Genomic DNA, 12016 nt, shown 5'->3' on the forward strand with positions numbered 1-12016 from the left:
TTCCAGTTTGTTTTGCCCCCAGTCCTGTGTTAACCCTTTCCTCACATCTCCACTGTCCCTCTCCTCATTATCTTGTTGCGTATTGTGTTGTGCTGTGTGTCTGTTGTCCAGCACATCCCGTCCTGTTTGTTTTGTCTGCAGCTGCACCTTGGTTTCTGTAGCGGTGACCACCTTAGTATCCCCAGTCCCTAGATCTCTTGTAGCTCTTGCCCTATCTGTCGGCTAGGCCTTCATGTTAGAGAGCCCAGGAGTTGTCGGGTCCAAGGCTAGCTTGGGAACAGCTGACCGCCACCCGTAGGCAGGGCCTAGCTAGCCGCTGTAGCGTCAGGGAAAGTCTCCTTCCCCTGTTCCCTTAGTGGTGCAGTCTGCAGTCCAGATTCTGGGTCTGGGCATAGCCACGAACGTAACATCATGATGTGTGACAAAGAAGTAATATAGGGTATAACTGTGTACGATTTATGCATTTCTGTCTCTACAGCCAGCTTTACTTAGCTTTTTTTGCTCATGAGTCAAATATAAGGTCAGGTATCAGAAAACACAGAAGACTGTACTTATCTTAGGATAGCTGGAGCTTAGTACACCAGACTTGATAATCCTTGTGCTGTAGGAGGATGTATCTTGTCATAAATAAGGTGCATCTACCTATGGGGCCGAGGGCCAGCACTGGAATCTACGCCAGCTTGTAGCCGGTGTAGATTTTGAGCATCATTTGCTAGAGTTATCTGGTGTAAATTATCATACATTTTGTGGGGTCAGTTCACCTCAGCAACACGCTCTCCTTCAGGAAACTGGTGAAAACAATGTAAAAACAATTTTTTCACACCACAAAAGTGGGGTAGAATGTTAATAAATGTGTCCCACTGTGCTTTCCATCCCTTAAGTTTAAGAATGATATCACAGATTCTTTAAAGTGAATCTACCCACAACAAAATCACTTCTAAACCACTATACTGTTGTGTGAAATCTCTGTAATGCAATGTCAGGAAATTTTACTTTACTGAAATAGTAGTTGAGATTTGGAATACTTTGGCAAACTTCTTGCAGATGTAGTTTGGAAATCTACAGTAAGGGAATTGTAAAGGGGTTGCCCAGGGAATATTTATTTGGGCCCTTTCAGGGTCCATGGCCCAAGTAATGACTTCTACCTCTGCACCATTGATAGCTATACCCTGAACACTGAACAGTTCATTTGGAAATAGATTGAGTCAATTTTCTTGGCAGCATGATTGCACTTTGACACAAAAACAGCTTTTTTGTTGCAAATTTTGCATCCGTTTTTGAGACAAAGTGAGGAATGGGTTGAGCAGAAGGGAGAAGAATAAGAGTTTCCTTTACCCATTCCCTATGTGTCCATTACTGGAATTGGCTTAAATAAAACTACAGCAAAAAAAAAAACCCAAAAAACTGCTTTTTCGCAACACGGGAAGTGATTTTGTATTGGTAGACTCCCTTTAAATGTTAATAGGGTATCCGATGATAGATGTCCTTGACATATCAGAAGGATCATACCATCTGGGAGCAGGTGTCCAGTATGAGCAGTCCCTGGTCCTAGAGCTGGTGAAAGGGCTCAGCACTGCTGACTGACTGGGTTCTACTCTTGGTTCGCCAATGGCACACCAGCACTTACTGTAAGACTTCACAGACGCCTAATAAGTCTGTCACTGAGTAGTCATTTCTTTTATGCTTTAAATATAACTTTTGTAATTGCCTAATTTTGTGGGGTTTATTTTTCAAAGTATTTTTACTGATAAATTATGTAAATTAAATTGTAAGGAAATATTTTGTACCACTTTTATATCAGTTCAATAAAAAAAGATTTTATTTCTGCTTTTTATTACCCACATTTTTCAAGATTGTTATAGCAACCGTATATGAGTCTGTTTGTACGCTATACTTTCACACTTTTGTTTGTCTTTACACCGGGTATTTGTAGACGTAATTTGCTCCAAAAACTTGGCGCAATATTTCAGCTGACTTTTATCTTATCTATGGCAAGCAAGTCAGGTTGATCCTGTAGTTTCCAGGGGCTTTATAAATTTCTTAAAAGGGATCTGTACTCCGTTCTAATTATTGGATCTTCTTACATGTTGAATGATTACATTGCAATGGGTCTATTTTTTTTTTCCGACTCAGTTTCCAAAAAATACAATGCGCAAATGAAGTGTCCAGCAACATGGTATAGTGCCATCTCTATACGTAGGGATATAACAAGAGATATGGAGGATAAGAGACAGTGGTATAGTCCATGATCCTATCAAATTGCAAAGCAATAACACCCTATACAAGGAGTAATATACAGCAACAAATGAAAGAAGTGGGTACAGTGTCATAATTCTAGACAACCCTAGAGACCTGTATATTTCATTTCTAATATCCACAGCTGAGTACATGTCTGGGTATTAGGGAGGAGAGAAGAACAAACATAGTGAGAATCCTGGCATTCTATGAGAAGGTCTGGGTGGAGTGTAGACGAGAGATGGATTCCATTCCTCTGTTCTAGCAATACCCAGCTGAACCTCTGTTTGAGTTATGCGCAGATTGTTGGAGGTGCTTCTATCGGGTATAAATCCTGATTGATCAGGGTGAACAAGAACAGGCATTACTTTGTATATGCGGGTAGTAAGCAACTTCTAGTCTGACTTGAGAAGTGATGTAGCACGATACAAGCCACAGTCCAGTTCTTTCATGACCAAATTAGAAGCATCAAAGAAAGAAAGGAAGTATTCCCAATTGGAGAAGTATTGAGAGGGTGAAAGAAGTTGATCCTGGTACTTAAAGGGGTTGAATGGTATGAATTGATATGTCTAAGCTAAATACCCACCACCAACCGCCTATCTTCTAAATTACTTGGTGTACCAAAAAAGCTATTTTTACCTAGGTCGCCGGGGCCAGCCACATTTTCCATGGACATTCTGTTTCTGGAAGGGGGCAAAAGGAACAACACCTATACCAACCCTACCCACCCACCCACCCCATCATACTTCCCTGTCTTCCAGTCCAGACCTTCTGGGCATGGGATGACAGTCCTTCTGTGCGAGCGGCCGTCCACCCAAGCCTGCACAATAGAGCCAGAGTGGCGCTGGTGTGGCCAGTCGGCAGACGTCAAGAGGAGGAGATGCCGCCTGCACAGAAGAAGTAATATCTCGTGCCCAGAAGGTCAGGACTAGAAGACAGGGAAGAATGATGGTTGGGGGGGGGGGGGGGGGAATGAGTTAGGAAGGGCTAGTAGTGGGCGAGCTAGCTTGGGAAACAGGGAGGGGGTTGTGAGTGAAAGGGAGGTGGTGTGAGTCAGCTCTGAGTGAAGCCCAAAGCATCATGGTACCGTATTTTCCAGTGTATAAGACGACTCCCAACTTTTCCAGTTAAAATATAGAGTTTGGGATATACTCACCATATAAGACTACCCCTCTTCTGTGGGGTACCTCTTTTTAAAGCATACTTACCCCTTGGCATACTCTTTAATGCTTTTTTATTTGCTTTCCAGTCCCGAACAGAGATGAGCGAATAGTATTCGAAACTATAGTACCGAATACCTCGCTCCCATAGGAATGAATGGAAGCGGCCGAACACCAAGGGGTTAAGCGCCGGCCGCTTCCATTCATTCCTATGGAGCGAGGTATTCGAAACTATAGTTTCGAATATTATTCACTCATCTCTAGTCCTAAACGATCTTTTATATAAAGGAGGGTTCACACTTCCAACGCTGTCCGCCCTGGGATTTCCGTCCTAAACCCCGGAGAAACTGGACAGGCGACGGCTTGCTGGCAGTCTGCTTTACAACCCATTCATTGAGGTGGTTGCTGAGATGCTATTTCCCCCCCGTCCTCTCAGAAGATATTGGGAAATGGTGGGTGTTTGTGCTAAAAAAAAACAAAAAACCTCCATTTTGTTGATTCCCAATATTAGTCCTTTGTTTCCAGTTCCCTCTATTTAATGAAGACATATTGCGTGCTCTTCCCTTTGCTCTAGTTCTACCTTTCATGCTTCTTTCTGTGTCCGAAGTCTCATAATCTGAGGACGATACATCACTCATCACTGGTTTATTGAGATCACTATATGCACGATTTTCTTTAAAATCTGCAAGGTCCCGTTGGAATTGGCTATGTTTCCTGGTTTTAATAGATTGTGTAAATTTCTCAATATTTGCTTGGAGTTCTTTTTCTTTTTACTATAATCAGGGTTGGACATGAATGTTTTTGCTTTCGCTATTAAATTATTAAGAATACTAGAGCTTTTCTCCAAATTTCTCTTTTCTTCATCTAGATTAATAGCCATCAGTCTCAATGAAGAGTCAGTAATTTCTTTAACCCATAGATTTAATAATTGAGGGGACTGAACCCTTCAAGAGGGTTGGATAGTGTTGCGCAACCCCCGTGGGATGATTTTATGCTCAATGTATTGAGATAAACCTAGAACCTCCCACCAGCATCTGACATAATCCCTATAAGCCTTTGTCAGACCATTAAATATTTCTTTCAGACTAGAAAATTGTTCAGGTTGAGGTAATTCCCTCTGAGAACATGGCCTTTGCATCTGCCAACCAGTTATCTGAATTGATCCCCTCAAGTCAGGAAACCTGCCATTTTGGGGATTATTATTTGATTTCACTTGTTGATGTTACACCTGTCACGGTGTCACCCTATTAGAAATAATTACAAAAAGCACAGGGTATTGGGGAACTGACTCTCAATCACAAAACACAAGGGACCCCCTCAAAACTATCTAAATAAAGCATAACTTTTAATACTCAATGTTAAAACTCTGGATTTTCTTAAAAGTACGAACAGTGCCCAAGCACTAATTGTGTGATATTAATCTTGTAACCGGAGTTTCCAGCTATCACCAGTCAATATTAGTCACTGACCATACAGTCATGGCCAAAAGTTTTGAGAATGATACAAATATTAATTTTTACAAAGTCTACGGCTTCAGTTTCTCTAATGGCAATTTGCATATACAGGTAGTCCTCGACTTACGACGTTGATCCGTTCTTGCGCGGCGTCGTAAACCGAATTTCGACGTAAGTCGGAAACCTACCATACCGACGCCGCGTAGGAACGAATCAACGTGATTTAGTGTGCAGCGGCTCGGAACTACCCCCCCCCCTTTAAAATAAAACCCTGAAACAGAATGTGAAACGTACCGGGCCTCCTCTTCCTCCGATGTTCCGTCCTCCTCCTCCGGCGCTCGCAAACTGATAATGGCCTGGGCGCATGCGCAGTAGCCGTAGTAGAAGCATTATGATACTGCGCATGCGCCCAGGCCATTATCAGTTCGCGAGCGCCGGAGGAAGTGGTCAGGACATCGGAGGAAGAGGAGGCCTGAATGCCCGCCCACCCACCCTGCACCGTTCGGTAAGTTTCACATTCTGTTTCAGGGTTTTATTTTACAAGCTCACTTGTAACAGCAAGCTGCCAGCTCTCTTCCGATGAGCAAGGACGAGCCTGCTGCAGAACCAACATTGATTTGCCGCAGGCTAGTCCTTGCTAGCTGGGAGTGCTGGCAGTTTTCTGTTACAAGGGAGCTCTCATCTCTAGTCGTAACCACGAAACGTCGTAACCCGAGACTGTCGGAACCCGAGGACTACCTGTACTCCAGAATGTTATAAAGAGTGATCAGCTTAACAGCAATTACTTGCAAAGTCAATATTTGCCTAGAAAATGAACTTTATCCCCCAAAATACATTTCAACATCATTGCAGCCCTGCCTTAAAAGGACCAGCTAACATCGTTTCAGTGATTGCTCCATTAACACAGGTGTGGGTTGAGGGTGGGTGTTGATGAGGACAGGGCTGGAGATCAATCTGTCATGATTAAGTAAGAATGACACCACTGGACACTTTAAAAGGAGGCTGGTGCTTGGCATCATTGTTTCTCTTCTGTTAACCATGGTTATCTCTAAAGAAACACGTGCAGTCATCATTGCACTGCACAAAAATGGCCTAACAGGGAAGAGTATCGCAGCTAGAAAGATTGCACCTCAGTCAACTATCTATCGCATCATCAAGAACTTCAAGGAGAGAGGTACCATTGTTGGAAAAAAAGGCTCCAGGGCGCCCAAGAAAGACCAGCAAGCGCCAGGATCGTCTCTTAAAAGTGTTTCAGCTGCGGGATCGGGCTACCAGCAGTGCAGAGCTTGCTCAGGAATGGCAGCAGGCAGGTATGAGTGCATCTGCACGCACTGTGAGGCGGAGACTCTTGGAGCAAGGCCTGGTCTCAAGGAGGGCAGCAAAGAAGCCACTTCTCTCCAGAAAAAACATCAGGGACAGACTGATATTCCGCAAAAGGTACAGGGAGTGGACTGCTGAGGACTGGGGTAAAGTCATTTTCTCTGATGAATCCCCTTTTCGATTGTTTGGGACATCTGTAAAACAGCTTATTCGGAGAAGACGAGGTAAGCGCTACCACCAGTCTTGTCTCATGCCAACTGTAAAGCATCCTGAAACCATTCATGTGTGTGGTTGCTTCTCAGCCAAGGAAATCGGCTCTCTCACAGTCTTGCCTAAAAACACAGCCATGAATAAAGAATGGTACCAGAATGTCCTCCAAGATCAACTTCTCCCAACCGTCCAAGAGCAGTTTGGCGATCAACAATGCCTTTTCCAGCATGATGGAGCACCTTGCCATAAAGCAAAGGTGATAACTAAATGGCTCAGGGAACAAAACATAGAGATTTTGGGTCCATGGCCTGGAAACTCCCCAGATCTTAATCCCATTGAGAACTTGTAGTCAATCATCAAGAGACGGGTGGACAAACAAAAACCTACAAATTCTGACAAAATGCAAGCACTGATTGTGCAAGAATGGACTGCTATCAGTCAGGATTTGTTCCAGAAGTTGATTGAGAGCATGCCAGGGAGAATTGCAGAGGTCCTGAAGAAGAAGGGTCAACACTGCAAATATTGACTTGCTGCATTAACTCATTCTAACTGTCAATATAAGCTTTTGTTACTCATAATATGATTGCAATTATATTTCTGTATGTGATAAAAACATCTGACAAACACACATAAAAACCAGAGGGCAGCAGATCATGTGAAAATATAAGATTTGTGTCATTCTCAAAACTTTTGGCCATGACTGTACAAGCAACTTACATTCACTGAACACACCACCCCAACCTCAGTAGGTATATACAGTATATTGTTAGTGTGTTGGATATACAAATCGAAGTGCATTAAGTCAGGTCTGTGTTAATCGCTTGCTGTTCTGGCAGAGTGGTATGAGGAATCAGCTCATAGGGTAAGGTTACTTCACTTAAGTGAAAACCCCACGTGAAGTCCTTAACAATGACCCAGTCTCTCCTCCAAAAAAATCAACTAGTCTGCCCTCTCCTGTCCTTGCTATCTAGTCATTACATCCCTCAACGCGTTTCACCGAATTGGATCATCAGGAGGGTATCTACTACTACACAAAAAAGTAGCGATTATATGCGATATTGATGTGCGGTGAAAACCGCAGTTCCCGGGGCCTTAGAATACTTTCGAATAGTACTCGCTCATCTCTAATGACTGTATAGCCTACAGTAAATTTAGGAAGTCTGAAATTCACTTTCCTTCTCAATTACAATGTAACCACACAGAACACAAATAAGTTAATGCCAAACAACTGTATCTATGGCTATCTTAAAGGAGTTGTCTGGGATAAATTGATAATTAAAATTTAAGCTTCACCTCTACCGCCTACCATCTCAATTACTATTTATTTATTTTAATCTATATTTCTGTAGATGCCAGGGGCCCCAGGCACATTTTCCGATTTTCCAATAAGGTTATGGGAAACTTCTAGTTCCATTTCTGGAAATGGAATGTCAGCTACACTAACTCTACCCCCATCACTCCATCATACTTACCTGTCTTCCGTGCAATCCATATTATACTGTACAAGGGCCACTGTGGAGCATATTGTACTATGCAGGGGCCACCATGGAGAATATTATACTGTGCAGGGGCCACTGTGGAGCATATTGTACTGTGCAGGGGCCACCGTGGAGAATATTATACTGTGCAGGGACCACTGTGGAGCATATTGTACTGTGAAGGGGCCACCGTGAGGAATATTATACTGTGCGGGGGCCACTGTGGAGCATTATACTGTGCAGAAGACCACCATAGAGCATATTATACTGTGCAGGGGCCACGGCAGAGCATATTATACTGGGCAAGGGCTATCGTGGCGCATTATACTATACAGGGCAACTGTGGAGCATTATACTGAGCAGGAGTTAATGTGGAGCATATTATACTGTACAGAGGCGATTGTGGAGCATTATATTGTCCAGGGGCAACTTTGGATCATTATGCTTGCAGGGGCCAATGTGGAGCATTTTACTTCACTGAGGCCCAACGTTATGGAAACGCAGCTTTTTTTTTGTTGCAGATTTTGCTGCATTTTTTTGAGACAAAGCCAAGAATCGCTACAAAAGGAATGGAAATATATAGGAAGTTCTTATACTTCTACCTTCTGCTCAATCTGCTCCTGGTTTTAGCTAATTACAATCTGCAACCAAAAAGACTGTGTTTCTGCAATGTAGGGCCTCAGCCTAAGCTAGGCATTTAATGTCACTCTCTCTAGGTCAGTGATGGCGAACCTATGGCACGCGTGCCAGAGAGGGCACGCAGAGCCCCCTCTGCTGGCACGCGTGCTGTCGCCCTGATCGCTCACTAACGGCGAATCCGATGCAGGATTCCCCGTTAGTGAGCGATCGCTGCCTTCAGCTGGTTGTGCAAATGCGCATCCAGCTGAAAGCTGTCAGTGTAGCTCAGTGTAGGCCACGCGTACTACGCGGCCTACACTGACTACAGAGTGTGACCTCTGAACAAGCGCGGGCGTGATGACGTAAGTCATCAGCGCGCGCAGTGAACAGAAGAGAGAACACCCGGCAGCTCTTCAGGTAACTATATTGTATTTGTTTGCACTGTCAGGGGAGGGGGGCAACGGTAGACATTTCATGTTGTGTAGGAGGGGGCTACTGTAGACTTTCATGCTGTGTGGGTAGGGGGCTACTGTGGACCATTTTATGCTGTATGGGAGGGGGCTACTGTGGACCTTTCATGTTGTGTGGGAGGGGGCTACTGTAGACTTTCATGCTGTGCGGGTAGGGGGCTACTGTGGACCTTTCATGTTGTGTGGGAGGGGGCTACTGTAGACTTTCACGCTGTGCGGGTAGGGGGCTACTGTGGACCATTTTATGCTGCTACTGTGGATCTTTCATGCTCTGTGGGAGGGGGCTACTGTGGACCAGTTCATGTTGTGTGGGAGGGGGCTACTCTGGACCATTTCATGCTGTGTGGGAGGGGGCTACTGTGGACCATTTCATGTTGTGTGGGAGGGGGCTACTGTGGACCATTTCATGTTGTGTAGGAGGGGGCTACTGTGGATCTTTCATGCTCTGTGGGAGGGGGCTACTGTGGACCATTTCATGTTGTGTGGGAGGGGGCTATTGTGGACCATTTCATGTTGTGTGGGAGGGGGCTACTGTGGACCAGTTCATGTTGTGTGGGAGGGGGCTACTGTGGACCAGTTCATGTTGTGTGGGAGGGGGCTACTGTGGACCAGTTCATGCTGTGTGGGAGGGGGCTACTGTGGACCAGTTCATGCTGTGTGGGAGGGGGCTACTGTGGACCAGTTCATGCTGTGTGGGAGGGGGCTACTGTGGAGTATACAGGTATAATCCTGTGTGGGGGCCACTGTGGGCCAGATTGTACTGTGTGGGGGGCCACTGAGGGGCAGATTGTACTGTGTGGGGGGCCACTGAGGGGCAGATTGTACTGTGTGGGGTCCCCTCACTATGTATATCACACAGTATTTGTTTTATAGCAGACGTGAAATTAGTACAGGATGTAATAACATTGCACGGTAAACTATAAAACAGATCCTGTGCGATGTAAATAGTGAAAATTAATTGTTTAAAAGTACAGAATGCAGAGACCTTTACCTTTCAGTACAAGATCTGTAAAGCCCCAGTCACATGCCTGTAATTTGTGGGTCCGCAATTGTGGACCCACAGAGTTTTAAGGTTAAATTGCCGTGTTGGCACTCCGTGATAATTTATTTGGTTTTGGGTTGCAGTTTAGGCACTCGGTCTCAAAAAGGTTCGCCATCACTGCTCTAGGTAATGTCTGGCTGTTTATCATCTCAGTTCCATTACAGCCTAGTTATGTTTAGGCTTATCTGTATTGCCTACAGCAGGGTTCAGCAACCTTCGGCACTCTAGATCAGGGGTGCTCACACTTTTTGAGCATGTGAGCTACTTTAGAAACTGACCAAGGGATAAGATCTACTACCCACTTCTTGTGGGCGGGGGCGGACCAGGGGCAGGGCTCTCCGGTGTCTGCTTGTTCACAAAGCAGGCTGAGAATCATCTCCGGACACTGGCAGGCAGGGCCGCCGCAGCCCTGACTGCGAACGAGCGCAAGGCCCCAGCCTGTCAGTGTCCGGAGATGATTCTCAGCCTGCGCTGTCAACAAGCAGACACCATACCTCCCAACCGCCCCGATTTCCGCAGGATATTCACGATTCCGGTGACGTGTTCCGCGGTCCTGGTTGGAGGGAGGTATGTCCCGATTTCAACTCAGATCTGCGTCCAGAGGACGTCATCACATCGCGTCTACAACTGTGTCAGCGAAAGAGAGGCGCGCAGAGAGCGGCGAAGGAGAAGGTAAGTGTAATGTGTACACTAAGGTGGAACGTGAAACTGGGGGCAGAAGAAGGAGGGGACGGCATGACACTGGGGGCAGAGATGTGGGGACATTAATCTGGGGGCAGAGATGTGGAGACATGAATCTGGGGGCAGAGATGGGGGGACATGAATCTGGGGGCAGAGATGGAGGGACATGAATCTGGGGGCAGAGATGGAGGGGACATGAATCTGGGGGCAGAGATGGAGGGGACATGAATCTGGGCACAGAGATGGGGGGGACAAGAAACTGGAGGCAGAGATGGGGGGACAGGAAACTGAGGGCAGAGATGGGGGACATGAATCTGGGGGCAGAGATGGAGGGGACATGAATCTGGGGGCAGAGATGGAGGGGACATGAATCTGGGGCAGAGATGGAGGGGACATGAATCTGGGGGCGGAGATAGAGGGGACATGAATCTGGGGGCAGAGATGGAGGGGACATGAAACTGGGGGCAGAGATGGGGGGCATGAATCTGGGGGCAGAGATGGAGGAGGCATGAAACTGGGGGCAGAGATGGAGGGGACATGAATCTGGGGCAGAGATGGAGGGGACATGAATCTGGGGGCAGAGATGGAGGGGGGACATGAAACTGGGGGCAGATGAAGGGTGTATATGAAACTGGGGGAGAGAAAGAGGGGGGGCATATAATTTACGGGTGACTGTAGGAGGATTATACTGTGTGCGGGCACATGAAAAATTAATGAGTGGGCGGAGTCAACACAAAAGTGGGTGGGGCTAAATTTTCTGCGGCGCGCTATGCACGCCGCACATTTTGTCCCTCTTTGGGTTCTTCAAAAGTTGGGAGGTAAGCAGATCCCGCGATCAACCCATACGTCCTTCGCGATCGACCGGTAGATCACGATCGACATATTAGGCACCCCTGCTCTAGATGCTGTGAAACTACAACTCCCAACATTCTCCATTCACTTCCATGGGAGATCCAACAACATCAGAGCAAGAATGCATGCTGGGAGTTGTAGTTTTACAACAGCTGGCGTGCCAAAGGATGCTTACCTCTGGCCTACAGTAAGTTTAGGAAGTCTGAAATTCACTTTCCAGATGTCAGAAAAGGGTTGAAGGCACAATATTAAGACACAGATATTAAGTTTAAACATATAAGCGTAAAGTGTAACAACCAAGTTTTTTTTAGTTGTACTCCAAAAATGAACATGAATAAAGATGAAATGCCTCTAGCAATTGTCACTTCTCTTCACACTCACACATGCATTCAAGGTGAATTCAAGATGGGTAAGTTATTTGCATATATGTTAATCTCTGTTACTGCTTTATATTCAGCCCACACAGACATACAGTGTTCAAATCATTTACATCATA

Source organism: Leptodactylus fuscus, chromosome 7, assembly GCF_031893055.1.
Source record: "Leptodactylus fuscus isolate aLepFus1 chromosome 7, aLepFus1.hap2, whole genome shotgun sequence".
NCBI lineage: Eukaryota > Metazoa > Chordata > Amphibia > Anura > Leptodactylidae > Leptodactylus > Leptodactylus fuscus.